A 15,297-nucleotide genomic window follows, 5' to 3' on the forward strand; every position below is an offset into this window, starting at 1 on the left:
AGGAAGGAAGGAAGGAGGAGGGAGGGAGGAAGGAAGGAAGGAAGGAAAGAAGGAGGAAGGAAGGAGGAGGGAGGGAGGAAGGAAGGAGGAAGGAAGGAAGGAGGAAGGAGGGAGGGAGGAAGGAAGGAAGGAAGGAAGGAAGGAAGGAAGGAAGGAAGGAAAGAGGGAAGGAAGAAAGAATCACTCAGAGGTTCCCAAACTTATTTGGCTTACCTCCACCTTTTAAAAAAAACTTTACTCAACACCCCCTGGAAATCTACTTTCTTTAACCCTTTAATGTTTTTTTTTGAAATTGTCATTTCAAAAAAAATTTTTTTTTTTGCTTTTTTTTGGAGGGGGGAAGGTAGGGCAATTGGGGTTTAGTGACTTGCCCAAGTCACATGGCTAGTTTTTTTATGTTAAGTGTCTGAGGCCTGATTTGAACTCAGGTCCTCCTGACTCCAGGGCCAGTGCTTTATTCACTGTGCTACCTAATCACCCCAAAAAATAAATTTTTTTAAATGATGCATCTTAAATGTACTAATTTATTGTAAATTTATGAGTTTTTCCCTGCATTGAAATTTTTATGATGCAATATTGCATCATGTAACCATGTAGTATCACGTTGTAAACAAAGCATTACACACACATATTCCTGCTGATCCAAGCTGGACTTCCCGACAACGTGTGACACCCTTACCTGCCAACACTTGTTTCTTAAGACCTATCAGTGGACTTGACCAGTGACAGATTACAGCTTGTATTTTGTGTGTTTATTTGGAGTACAAGGTAATCATTATAACATCAACTCTGTTACACAATAGATGAAATTGTACAAAGGTTTTCTTCTTATCTTCTCTTTCCTTATGCTTCCACCATCCCCTTAGTCTTAGTCAACAGCCCCCAGTTGTATTGGAGGCTAGTGCTACCCTCCTGGATTGTTCAGCCCCCCCAGGGGACGCTTTTACCCACTTTAATCTCTGGATCAGTGAAGCATTATTAAATGCTCTGAGGAGAACAGAAGAAAGTTCAAAAGGAAATGCAGACCAGCAGGACAGGTTTGAAAGCAGTATTCTGAATTAATTATGTAGCACCTACTCAGCTCATTTTCTCAACTCCTACTGTACTGGCAGGTTGGGTTTCATAAAACAATGTCTTCTTTTTCCCTCATGGTTCTGTGTGGGATTGTGGGAGGGGAGAGGTTTCTAGTATTATCCCTCATGACCTCCTAACAAGTGTGCTCCCCTTATTTCACTGACTATTAATTAGCCAACTAGAGTTAGTTAAATTTTAGAAAGAAACATTTACTGAGCAGGAATTGCAAGAGCAGTTGTTGCAGAAACAATCCCCCTAAACTCAGGGTCATCCTCTCCCGCAAATATATACAGAGTCCTGGGGAAAGTGGCCTCAGGCTTAGAGAGACAGGTAGCAAAGGAATAATCTACAATTCCTGATTTCTGGCAGTTCTCTGCTCATTCGGTTTCCCCTTGGTGTGGGTTCTGAGGGTCCCTACTACTTTGAGTGCTTTATGTATTTTTGTATTAGTTTGGGGGGTCCTGTGAATCCTTTGAGTGCCTTATGTGTTTTATTCAGTCATTGACAGGCTCCCAGAATCCTTTGTACCTTTTCTATTTGATGAAATGAAGGACACTCTCTACTCAACATGCACGTATTACATGAACTGGAGTCTCTTTGACCTATAGCTACAGAAGCCTAGCAGGGGAAAAAGGCAAAAGGAAAATTATTCTCTTGGTTCACTTCCTGAGTAACATAGCACCCCAGAGGACAGGGGCTATTGTCTTGTTTCCTTTGTATCCTCAGGGCCCAGCCCAGTATAATATAGTAGGCCCTTAATAAATTTTTTGTTTAAGTGAATTGAATCATCCAATGCTAAAGCCTAAAGTAGACCATTTTCTCTGTCCAGCATATAAAGATGCCAGCTCCTAGAGGTAGGAGCCATGTTTGTGCCTTTCTTTGTATAATCAGCACTTAGAACAGTGCCCAGCACAAAGTAGGTGCTTAATAAATGCATCCTCTACCTGTCTATCCAACTCTCTCTATCTATCCATTTTTCTCTGTCTTTCCTTATCTATCCAACCATCCATCTTTCTCCAGCACCTAGCTAGGTAACTAGCTAGCTAAAATGTCTTCTTGTCATCAATTATATGAGAGACCTGCTTATTCCCAGTACTTCCAGCTGTCTCACCATCAGAGCTGTGGATAGGTGCTCCCTGACTTCTGTGGCCTCCTTTCTTCCCCAGACCTTCCACCCCAGTTTCCACTAGGGAATTTCACACTGGTTCCAAAGGCCAAGGCTAGAGCCACAGACCGTTGGGTCTATGGTCCCCAGATCTTGCCCTCCTGCCCCAGTCCCCAGCCCTTACCTGAGCCTCCAGCTGAGCGGGAGGACTGTGGATAGACAGGGACACATGGATGCTTCCAATTTGTTCCCCAGACACTAAGCTGAGCCCTAGAGCTGAGTTCCAGGATTAGTCTTCTGGCCAGAGACCTTCCTGGAGCTGGCATCTGGGAGGAAAAGAAAGGAAAAGAGAATAAGGACATCCCTCTGACTGCCTTAGTGACCCCCACTGTCCATCCTGCGTCCAAGATGGACATCAGTAGCTTCCCAAGCAGGGATTGTCCCTGCAGCCTACCTCTCAAAGAGTCATCCAGCACCTGGGAGAGGGACTCAGAGGAGAGATACAGTGGGAAGACCATTGGACTTGGCTTGTGACTTGACTGATCATTTCCCATCTCTGAACCTTGGCTTCCTCCTCCATAAAACGAAGGCTGTCCATCCCGGTTGCCTTCTGTTCCTCCCACAATGGTTGTAAGAGCTTTGCAAACCTTGATGCCAGGGTCCAGAGCACAGGAAGACCTGAGGATATACTGCAGGAGCTGGGAGAAACCTGCGAGGCCATCAGATCTAAGCCCCTCCTCTTGTGAAGTGAGACCCTGAGGCCTAGAAGGGATAAGGGGACCTCTAAAGCTCCTGGGTCTCAGAATGAGGACTCAGATGTCCCACATCCTTCAAGTCCCACCTGCTCCACTCCAGCCTGCGCTCCTTCCTCTCCCTTCTCTAAAATCGGGTCTCTGGGGCCAGAGGCTGCCACATACTTCATAAATGCCAGTCATGGTCATTGTCAGGCAGGCGCGAGCTCCAGGTCCACTGGCCAGCTCTGTTTGATGCGCATTTTTCTTGGTCCAAGTGTGATCAGGCTGCTGGAAGGCCTGATCTCTGTAGAAGGAAGTCAGGAGTGAAGGAAACAATGACTGGGTTGAGTTGGAGCAAACACACCAGAAGTTGGTGTTGTGTTGAGGGTACAATTAGAAGCAAAAGGAAAGACATTCTCTACCCTCAGGGGGTTTACATTCTAACGGAGGAAGAGAACATATTGATGGGAGCTGAGAAGGGGCCAAAGATAAGGAAAAGACCAAAAGACTAGAGCCAGGAATGAAGTGAGTATGGCCTGGGCACCTGTAAAGTGGCACATATATAAAGAGAGAGAGAGGAGAGATAGGGACTTGCCAGTTGGGAGAGAGGGCCACAGGGAAGAGGTATGCCCAGGGCAAGAAGGCTACTCCTGGGGAGAAGTCTGGCTAGTGATAAGTGAAAAACCCAAAGTCCACCACCAACCAGGATACTCCACACTTGGCCAGCAGCCAGCCATGAATTGTAAATTTTGAAACTATTTTGGACAAGAGATAGCATGGTGTTGAGGTGGCTAGATGGCATTCAAATCTGGCTTCAGACACTTAACACTTAATAACCATACAACCTTGGGCAAGTCACTTAACTCTCCTACCCTGCGCTCCCCACTCCAAGAAGAAAAAAAAAAAGAGAGAGAGAGATAGCATGGTGTGTGAAGAAAGGGTGCTTGCTATATTTGGGGTCAGAAGTCCTGGGTTTGAATCCTGACTCTGTCACTTCCTACACATGTGACTTTAGACAAGTCCTAGGAGCCTAGATCTAGATCCAGGAGAAATCTCAGAGGCCATCATGTCCAACACCCTCATTTTACAGATGAGGAAACTGAGGCTCAAGAAAGTGAAATGACTTTTCTCAAATCACTTTCAGCCTCAGTTTCTTCAACTGTAAAATGAGGAACTGGACACAATGGCCTCTTAGGTGCTTTCCAGCACTCAATCTATCAGGAAGTTTTTCCTTAGTATCTTTGCCACTGACACTCTCTGCTCCTCATCCAAACTTGACCTGAAGAACTGCAGCTCTAAAGTTATGAGTCCAAAAGTTTGAATATTTTTAGCATGAGGAGGTGCTGTCTGCCACTTGCTTCTAATCTCAGGCTTATACTGGAAGGTCTGTGCTCCACCCGACACCAGAGATCACTGCAGGGAACCATCAAGTTCTCCCTGGTTAGAGCTGGTTACCTCTATCTCTAGCTCTGTGTGTGAGTGTGTGTGTGTGTGTGTGTGTGTGTGTGTGTCTTGTATCAGGTTACCTGGAGGGGAGCATGAGGGAGAGAAGAGAAAGGAAGGCAGGGGGAGGGAGAAGGAAGGAAGGAAGGAAGGAAGGAAGAAGAAGGTAGCTAGGTAGGCCAGTAGGTAGGAAAGCATTGATTAAGCACTTTATACCCAGGCATTGTTCTAAGCAGTGGGGTTACAATTACAAGAGAACAAGACATTTCCTACTGTCAAATATTTCCCTAGACTTGGGCTAGACCCAAGCACAGACTGTATACATCCTTCACTTGTAGCCACAGCAAGAGGGACAAATCAAACATATTAAAACCACTGCCATGCTTGGTTACATCCTAAAACATTTCCAGCCCAGATACTGATCCTAACTGATCCTGACTCCCTTGCTGGGCTCTTTCCTGGTGATGGCTAAGTTTCCATGGGCACCCCACACAGCCTCCCTTCCCCCCCATTATCTCTGAATGGGCAGTCTCTGTTCCCTTGTAAATTACATCTCAGCTCATAGTCCAGAAGGCTTGGACATTTGGTAAGGCAAAGAGGAGATGAGATCTCTGGGGGTTCAGGGATGGGACAGCAGCAGTAGGAGGGAGGTGATGAGGGCTAGTGGGTGGCCAGTTTCTGAGGCCAGGGAGCCAGGCTGGCTCAGGGGGTGTTATGGGAATAGGAATTTAAGATCTTCCCTGCCTCTAGGCCCTTTGATTGGCTTAAGTGACTCTGAGAACCTTCCTTGATTTGAAAATATACTCTGCCCCCTAATAGGCTGAATGTGGTCACCTGGAACCAGTGGCCAGAGGCTTGTTTTTCAGGAATGCCCATGCCTTGATGCTTTGTGATTGGGCAGTGGGATAAGAGGGCTGTTACACTCAATGATCCAGGAGAAGCCTGTATATACCCTGGTATGAGGCTTTGCTTTGGGGCTCACTTTGAGAAGAGTTGTATGATTTGACCAGAAGAGACTGTGCAGCCATTGAGCCCCCGTCTCTGAAAACCCAGATACTGGTGCTTCCCTCTCTGGTAACTGACTAGGTATGGATGTAATGGTCAGGCAGCTGGAAGCCCTCTCTGCTGATGTTTATCTGTCTATATTTGTTGTCTGCTTGTAACCTCTATTCTCTGAAGTTCAGGGTGCTGACCTTTTCCCCCTGAACTAGGTAAATAACAAGTTTGTTAACCCATTTTGAGTTGCTTTCCTTTAGAAAAGCAGATCTAAGAACCTGTGTTGGCAGCCACCCTGGGTATGTTGGGGTACTTTCTGCTACAAGGGGCAAGAAGGTCTAGGTGCTCAGAGCCCCATCTGTGTGGCACAGACCAAGAGAGGTGTTGCCCAGAGGCCAAGGGCAAAGACCCCACAGCAACCCAGAAGAAATCTCTGTAATTCAGCCAGATTTCTGGCAAAGGGCAAGGTCTGTTGTGAGCAGCCTTAGAATAAGGCATTGGAGTGTAAGAGGAGGTTCAGATTCCAGCTCTGGTATTATTCACTGTTTATTCCCTTCCCTTCTTTGGGCCTCAGCTTCCTCATCTGTAACCAGAGTGGGTCTGACTCGAATAGTGAGCTTCCTGTCCCTGGAGGTCTGCAAGCTGGGGCTGGACACTGAGGCAGCCACAGAGCTGCCTCCTTCCAGCTGGAGCTTTGTGCCTGAAGGAAGCTTACTCTGCCTCAGGCCTGACTCCGGACAGCTAGAACTCTAGACCCCCTACCCACTTAGTCACTTGTATCTCAGTTTCCTCATCTGCAAAATAAAGAAGCTGGGGAATGGGCAGACTTGAGGGGTTCTAAGACCCTTTCTAACTTTGATTCTTCAATCCTATGATCCTGTGATTTCCCCCAGAACAATGCCCTAGCACACTTTGAACCAGTTGAAGATCTCATTGGCATAGAGGACTTCCTGGGAATGAAATTCCCTCTCTTAACACAGTGATAGGCACATGCCCTGAAGCTTAGAGTCTTAGTGAGGCATGGGGGGAAAAGGACTAAATGTGAATCTAAGTTCAAATTCTGTCTCTGACTCCTACCAGCTGTGTGACCATGGGCAAGCCATTTAACTCGCTGGCCCCAGTTTCCTCATCTATAAAATGAGGGGCTTGGAACTGAGGACCTTGGAGGTCCCTTCTGGCTCTAGATGAGTATCCCCTAAGTAGTTTGGGGCACTGAATCACCTTGTCCCAGGACAGCATGTGGCAGACAAGAACTTTGAAGTCAGCCCTCTTCTGTCTACAATGCCCAACTTCCTGATTTAATAAGAAACTCACAAATGTTTCTTGAATTGAACAGAAGTGATTGCCAGAAATGCATGACCCCAATTTTCACTGAGACTCCACCAGGGGAAGAGACTTGCCCTGGGTCACACAGGGAGTAAATGACAAAGCCAGGATTGGAACCCAGAGCTCTGGTTTCCAAGTCCAGGATGCTTTCCACTGCAGATACGATACTGTGGGCTTGATTTGAGGCCTGGGTTGTGCTACTTAGAAAGTGGAGTTTTTGTGACTCGGAAACAAGCATAAATGCCCTTGGACAGCTCTGCAGTGGAGGCAACCCTATGGGGGCTCTTTTCACAAACACAGAAATCCATATAAGGGGCTTGCTTGCAATAAGGTCTGCCCGCATTACATTTCCAGGCCAAATGTGGATGTTTGTCAGCTGCCTGAGCCCCTGCTCCCCTCCATCTGCAGGACTAGGCAAGGACCACAGCTTCCTCTCCATGCCTCTGCTTCCCACCCAGGCTTTCCTGGAAGCAGAGGCTAAGCCTTCCTCTTCCTCTTTACCCACACAAAGTTCCTAGGTGAGGGCTCTGCCCAGAGTGGAGGTGGAGAGCAGGATGTCACAGGCTAGGTCTAACCCCCAGAGGCAGCAGGACAGTCACACTCTCCAGCGCCCAGGAAAGCCACAAATCCTGACACTGACCATGAGATCTTAGGCAAGGCAAGACACGTCCTTCTCTGTGCCTCAGTATCCTGTAAAATGAGGGCCTAGAGGAATTCTAAGGGCCCTTCTAGTTTTGTATCCTATGATTCTGAGACATGTCAACCCCAGAAGGAGAAAGACAGTGACCCAAGCACCAGTGGCCAACTCACCTTCCCTCCTGTCAGGGAGTCAGGCTTCAAAGGGAGAATCAGAGCCAGGCCAGACCCCAGAAGAAGAGGGAGGATGCTGCTGAGATGGCTGCACCGTGAAGCCCCAGACAGTGAGACCTCAGGTTCCTGAGTCCAGAGTCCAGTGGAGTAACCAGTCTGGGTGGTGAGGTGGAAGGAGGGGAGGGATGCCTTGAGGCAGAATGGAGCCTGGCTGGGGGCCTGGGATGGGGGAGGTGCAGCTGCCTCCTAGGAGCAGGGAAAGAAAAGGAAGGGAAGGGAATAAGGCATTTATAGAATGAGACCATCCAGAGTCCAGACCACACCAATGCCCCCATTTTACAGGTGGGGAAACCGAGACTTGCAGAGGGGAAGGGGCAAAAGGCCAATCCCCCCAACAAATAATGGAGATGGGAGGAACATTAGAACTCCCTTCTTTGGTTTCCCCACAGGCTCACATTGGCAGCTGTATGTAAACCAGCTTCTAGCCCTGACTCTTGTCTACGTGACCTTGGGTAAGTCCTTTCCCCTCTGCAGACCCCAGTTTCCTCCTCTGTAAGATGGGTTTACAAATAGCTACTCTGGCTCCCTCACAGGGGTGCCCAGGAGATCATGGGCAATGAGAGGAGGAGGGTCAGAGGAGCAGTAGAATCATAGGCCTAAGGGACCTTAGTGACATTTGACAGAGAAAACAGGTTCAGAGCAAGGAAGTGACCCACCCAAGGTCACACAGCAAGTCAGAGCAGAGATGAGATTCACACTCAGGTCCTCTGATTTCCAGTCCTGGGCACGTTCTTTCCACAACACTGGGCTGACTGAATGGAGAAAGAAGCTGGGATCCCAGAGAATTTCCTGGGCTATGCAGGATGCAGAAAATGAAAGTAAACACTTGTAGCTGCTCTAAACAAAGGCCTGCCCTCCAGAGGTTTTGGAAACAAAGCTCCCTGGGCCATAGGTTTCTGGGGAGGAGAGGAGTGTGAGTGTCAGGGGAAATTTGTCTCTGCTGGCCTTGAAGGAATGGGCCCAGCCTGGAGGTCTGATCTGCTAACGGAAAGATTAGCATCGACGGGTCTCAGGAAAACCTTGTGCCAAGTGAAAGAATCCACCAAACCAGGCCTTGCCAGAGGGACAGGAGCTCAGGAAGCCTCATACAGGGTCCTGCCACTAAATGTATAATCTAAGGTTCAATTCACTAGACGCTTACCAAGCGCCTGCTACAGGCAAAGGCCCCATTATCGATCCCTGACAGGGAGTGGAAGCAAACATTTATTAAGCCCCTACTATGCATTTGACAAACAACCCAACAGGCCCTGACCTCATGGGATTTAAATTCCACAGGAGACCTTAAGTAAATGGGGAGGGGGTAGAGAGAGAGAGAGGGAGGGAGGGAGAGAAGGAGAGGGAGAGGGAGGGGAGAGGGAGGGAGGGGGAGAGAGAGAAGGAGAGAAAGAAAGGAGAGAGAAAGAGAGAGAGGAGAGAAAGGAGAGAGAGAGAAGGAGAGAGACAGAGATGGATAGACAGACAGATGATAGATAGATGGACAAACAGGCAGGCAGATGATAGAAAAAAGATGATAGAGAGATGACAGATAGATGAAAGAGAGGAAAGAAGGAAAGAAGAAAGGAAGGAAAGGGAAAGAAGAGAATGAAGTGTAGATAGATGGAGCATTTACGGGATTTAGAAGAGATAGGAATACAAAGGTGATAGTCCCCTACCCCCAAGGAATTTACATCCTAATGAGGGGAGACCCCTGTAAAGTGATTTTAGAAGGGGGAAGGGTAGATGGTTCACCAAACAGGGCATGATATGGAGTAACCAGAAGTGGCTTGGAGGTCTGCCTACACTGGGCAAGTGACGGCAGCACCTTATGCCCAATTTTTTTTTTGGATCAGGAAGGCTCCTAGAAATTAAAAATCAGGCATAGGTTCTCAGAGTGGTCGATGCCACCCCTTGGGGGACACTGGACTGTTCCAGGGAGCGGGTAATAGTCTCAGATGCAACTGGGGGGGTGTTGGATAAAAATAAGGAGGCAGTGGAAACAATGAGGAATAGAAGAAAATTTTGTTAAACTTTTTGTACATGTCTTATTTGTTGTGTAACAGAGTTAAAGTCATACTGGTTTCATTATTTTCCCAATAAACACATAAAATGAAAGTTATAACCGATCGCTAGTCAAGTCCACTGATAGATCTTAACAAGTAAATGTTGGCAGGTGAGTACAAAGCACGTTGTCAGGAAGTACAGCATGCATTGGCAGGAATATGTGTGTGTAATGATTTGTTTACAACGTGATACTCTACATTACATGATTCAATATTGCATCATCAAAATTTCAGTGCAGGGAAAAAAACCCCACAAATTTACAATAGATTATTAAATTTGAGGTGTGTTATTTTTTTAAGTTCTTTTCTTTTTTTTTTAAATGATGCAAATTAAAAAAAAAGTTAAAGGGTTAAAGAAAGTAGATTTCCAGCAGGGCGCTGAGTAATTTTTTTTTTAGGGGTGGTAGGTTAAATAAGTTTGGGAATTTCTGAGTCAGAGGATTCAGGGCAGCTAGGTAGTTCAGTGCATAAAGCAACTGGCCCTGTAATCAGCTTTAGATACTTACTAGCAGTGTGACCCTGGGCAAGTCACACTTTCTGTTTGCCTCAAAAAAAAAAGTCAGAGGGTTCAGAGCTGGCAGGGGTCTCTAAGGCCCCCTAATACAACTCCCTCTTATAAAGAGGAGGAAGTAGCCTCAGAGTGAGCAAACAGCTGAAGGAAGGATGGAGAGGGACTTGAGATGATGTTGATTTTTTTTTCTTTTAAAAAATTCTTTGTTATAAGGGATGGTACTCTGGGAGGAAGAGAGGAAGGGATACAGGGAGAAGTCTAAGTGATGTAAAATATCTGCAAAATTCTATTTTTAAAAAAGGAATGGAATATATTTCTGAAGTGAATGGAAAGGGGTTGAGGAATCGGAGAAAACTTCCTGGAAAGGGAAATTGGGCAGGATTTTGCCAATGAGGAAGGAAATGGCGTGGCTATGGGAAGGGACAGAGTCGACAGGCACCATATCTGGTTCAACCTCTTCTTACTGAGAAGGAAAATGAGGCTACACAGGTTACTGTTAGCGGCAGAGCTGGGGCCAAGGACTGCCACTGACTCAGCAGACAATGGTGGAAGGGCCTGGCCAGGAAGAACTTCTGGGCCCTCCTTGGCTTGTGCTTGCCCTAGTAACTTGGAGGCTGACCTTGGATAGGGACTTGAGCTCTGTCTCTGCTGCCTGGGGTTCTGGCGCCCACAATCCCTAAGCGACCAGCATCTGGCAGGCTTCCCAGCATTCGAAGACCCCACCTCTCTGTTCTCCCCACTACAAAAACTTACTACAAACGAGATGATAATTGTAAAGCATTTAGCACAGTGTTTGGCACATAGTAAGTGCTATATAAATCTTAGTTATTATTATTGTTATTGCTCCCCAATGACTAAATGATCAAAAAATATGAATAGGTTGTTTTCAGAGAAAGAAATCCAAGCTATCAATAGCCGTATGAAAAAAATTCTCTAAATTACTAATAATTGACAAAATGCAAGTTAAAACTATTCTGAGGTACCACTTTCCCCCCCCCCCAGCAGATTGATCAAGCTGACAAAAAAGTAAAAGGACAAATGCTGGAGAGGCTGAGAAAACAGGTACATGAATGCCTTGCTGTGTACTGTGCACTGGTCCAGTCATTTGGAGAAATGCCTGGGAACTATGCCTCCAGAGCTACTGAACTGTGCAAACCCTCTGGCCCAGAGATATCATTAGTAGGTCTATACCCTCAATGAGATCAAATACAGAGGAAAAGGACTTATTTGAACAAAAACGTTTATAGCAGGTTTATTTGTGGTAGCAAAGAATTGGAAACTGAGGGGATGCCCATCAACTGGGGAATGATTGAACAGGTTGTGGTATGTGAATGTAACAGAATGTTATTGTACTATAAGATATAATGAGCAGGTAGATTTCAGAAAAATCTGGGAAGACTTGTATGGACTGATACAGAGGGAAGTAATAGAACCAGGAGAATAATTTATATAATAACAACAATGTTATAAAGATAAACAAAGATTGAAAGATTTGGTTGCTCTTATCAATATAAATGCCTAACCACAATCCTAAAGCATTTCTATCCACCTCTAGATGAGAGCTTATGCACGCAGTGTGCAGTGCATACTGAAGAATATTCTTTTCTTTCTCCTTCCTTCTTCCCTCCCTCCCTTCTTTCTTTTCTTTCTCCCTCTCTCCTTCCTTTCTCTTTCTCCCTCCCTCCTTCCTTCCTTTCTCTTTCTCCCTCCCTCTCTCCCCCTTCCTTCCTTTTTTCCTTCCCCTTTTTCCCTCCTTCCTTCATTCCTTCCTTCTTTCCTTTCTCTTTTTCCTCCCTTCCTTCCTGCCTCCCTTCCCTCCTCCCCTTCCTTCTCTCCCTCTTTTCTTCCTTCCTTCCTACCTCCCAGGGATGTTGTGAGGATCAAATAAGATAATAATTATAAAGCACTCTGCAAACCTTAAAACACTATATAAATATCACCATCATTATTATTGCCTGCAGCATTAAATCCAAATTTCTTGGGCATTTCCCTTCACAGCCTTGCTCTGACCTACTTTCCCAGCTTTGTTATGTATTCCTGAGTCCCGTGGTCCTTCTTGCATGCCAGACTCCAGCTGGACCTTCTTGCTCTCCTGTTCCCTTGCCATAGCCCTTTCCACAAGCTGTGCCTACCTTTGGAAATAGCTTCTTTCTCACCTCTCTCTATTGTTTCCTTTAAAGCTCAGCTCAAGCATCACATTCTATGTAAGGGCTTTTGTGATTCTCCACCCCCACCACCTTGTATTTATTTTCTATGTAAATATAGATGCTATATATATATATATATATATATCCTATGTTTATAAATGCTTATATATAACCTACACAAATTTATATATAACTTAAATATGACAAACACTTCATATATAATTCATATATCTTGTATATAACAAATTTTTCTGTTACATAACTTACATATAACAAATTTATATATCATATATAACATATCTTACATATGACATACATTTCATATGTATATATGTATATATATTTCATCTTATATATAACATACATGTATATATAACTTATTTGTCTTACATATAACAAATATACACTCTCTCTCTGTATCTCAAGAACTGCTCAGCTTACCTCTAAAAATAGCCCAGCCCAGCTGGCTAAGCAGCTTTGCCTCCAGCAGGAGGAGGATGAAGGGGAATAAGGAGGGAAGAGGGAGGGGGACGGCTGCCTTTCAGAAACACAGCCTCAGTCTCCCCACTTGGCCATGATGCTGCAGGGCAGAGACTTTCATTTTCTGTGTTAGAATCAGAGTTTCTTGAGGGCAGGCACAGTGTCCTTGCCTTTCTGTGTGTCCTCTCTCTCTGTGAAGCATCTGACACATAGTAGGTACATAATAAATGTTCATTAACTCATTTTTTTTGTATCCCTGACATCTCTAAGGCCTGCTCCATTGCTCAGGTTCTCTGAATGCCCAGGCTCCCATAAAGCTTTGCTGCTGTCGTCCTCACAAGCATCCACGTCCCCTTCCCCCTGGTATCCCTCCTCCCACCATTGGAGGCAAAACCGATTTTGGGGCTGGGTTATTTTTAGCCAGTGATGATGACAGGGCCTCCAAGATAGAGCAGCTGCACAGGGTGATGGGAAGATGCCTCTCCTGGAGGGATTCAGGGAGAAGCTGAGAATTGGGGGTGCTTCACCCACACACAATTATTGAGCACCTGCTGGGTAGCCCCAGGTGTGGTGCAGAGCATCTGGGATATGGAGGAAAAAGGAAGCCGACCCTGCCTTCTTGGTACAATATGTGTACAGATAAATATACTAGGTAGAGAGTGAAGGCAAAGTAGACACCCAGTTGTTGGGGCCTTGGAGTATTAGGGGTATCCTGAAATGTTGGGGCTGATACAGACCTCAGGGCTGAGGTCTCTGTCACTTGACATAGCGGTGCACAGAGGCCCAGGGAAGAAAGTGGGACAGGCTTGGGGTTGCTTATTAGCAAGACTCAACACTTGAACTCAGCTCTCAGGACCTTGGCTGTATTCACTGCACCCACTGTCCTATCCCATTATTGACAGCTCTGAAGTGCGGGCAGGTCTCAGACCTCAGTTCTCTCTCCCCTTCCCCTGCTGTGAGAACTCTCAACTAGCAAAGGAACAAATGAGTTTGTGTCTGGGGTGGCTTGTAGCCCATCAAAAAACAAATGAAGTAACTGGTCTTGTAGGTAAAGTTTGGCCCCATAGAAACCTGGGAAGCGCCGAGGGATGACAGGCTGTAGAGCGGTGGGCATTCGGCCAGTGGGGAGAAATCAGAGAAGGAGAGTGAAGTGCCCAAAATGCATCCTCGGAGAACCAGATCCAAAAGTTAGAGCTGAGAAGGACCCCTAGACCAAGCCCCTCATTGTACAGATGGAATAATGTAATAAGTACCAGCCAACCCTGGGGGCTTGAGTTCTAGTCACTGCTTGAGGCCTGTGCTTAAGGAAGGCTTTCTGTAACATGCCACCAACTTTATTTAAACAATTTCTGTTTCTTCTCCTAGAAAATGAGATTTGAGACAGGGAGGCACCCACGGAGGCTACAAAGGCAGTGGTCTGGGTGTGGGGGACAGAGGAGAAGGAGGAAGATCCCTTCCGGCAGGCAGGAGGAGGCTCCTGGTTTGAAATCTGACCTAAAGTACTGAACATTTTTCCTGAGACACTTTGGGGCTGGTTTGGGGAGGAGGGAGGAAGAGGTGGGGTCTTTGAGTGCTGGGAAATCTGCCAGATGCTGGACACTTGGAGAGTGTAGGTGCCAGAGCCCCAGGAGGCAGAGACAGGGCTCAGGGTCTCCCAACAACTCTTCAAGAAGGGTGCTATTATTATCCCCATTTTATAGATGTGGAAACTGAGGCAAATTGACTCCAGGCCCAGTGCTCTGTCCCCTGTGCCACCTAGTGGCTCCTGTTCTTAGAAATGTGTGTGTGTGTACATGTATACATATATATGTACACACATATATGAATATATACACACATATTTATATATACACGCATATATATTTCTCTTATTTCCTTCTTCTCTTCTAATTTTAGCTGCATTGGTTTGTACAGAAACTTTTTGATTTTATAAATCAAAATTATCTATTTTACCTCATGTGAACCTCTCTATCTCTTAATCATGAACTTTTCCTTATCCATAAATCTGACAGGTAATTTCTTCCATGTTCCTCTAATTCATTTATAATGTCACCCTTTACATCTAAATCACTCGCCCATTTGGAGCTCATGCTGATATACGGTTTGAGATGTTGGTCTACACCTTTATTTGTTAAGTCATTTCTTGGCGGAGATACTGGAGCAGTCTGCCATTCCAGCTCATTTTACAGATGAGGAAATGGGAATAAGTGACTTGCCTAGGGTCACACAACTATTACCTAATCAGATTTTAGCTCATGAAGATGCCAAGCCCAGTACTCTATCTACCCTGCCACATAGCTGCCCTAATCTAGACCTAGTTTCTGCCAGACTTCCATTTTTCTCAAGTTTTTGTTGAATAGATAGTTCTTGCCTCAGTAGCTGAGATCTTTGGGTTTTTCAAACACTAAGTTACTGCACTCCTTTGCCTCTGTGTATTATGTATCTAATACGTTCCATTGATCAACCTCTCTATTCCTCACCCAGTACCAAATTGTTTTGGTGATTACAATTTTATAGTATGGTTTACAATCAGGTCCTACTAGGTTTCCTTCTTTTCTTATTGTAAAAAATT

At 45.6% G+C, this 15,297-nt stretch overlaps 1 long non-coding RNA gene across 1 annotated transcript; it reads right to left on the reverse strand.

Moving 5' to 3' along the window:
* Positions 1-513: 513 nt before the first annotated feature.
* LOC138164843 (uncharacterized) lies at positions 514-7,713 on the reverse strand. The gene is made up of 3 exons (XR_011169201.1): positions 7,489-7,713; positions 2,634-3,217; positions 514-2,505 (listed from the first exon to the last, which is right to left on the reverse strand). It is a non-coding gene; the product is annotated as an uncharacterized lncRNA (long non-coding RNA).
* Positions 7,714-15,297: the final 7,584 nt, after the last annotated feature.

This window comes from Petaurus breviceps, unplaced genomic scaffold (genome assembly GCF_028583685.1).
Source record: "Petaurus breviceps papuanus isolate PSGF00001 unplaced genomic scaffold, PetGlider_PUasm1.0 207, whole genome shotgun sequence".
Taxonomy (NCBI): Eukaryota; Metazoa; Chordata; class Mammalia; order Diprotodontia; family Petauridae; genus Petaurus; species Petaurus breviceps.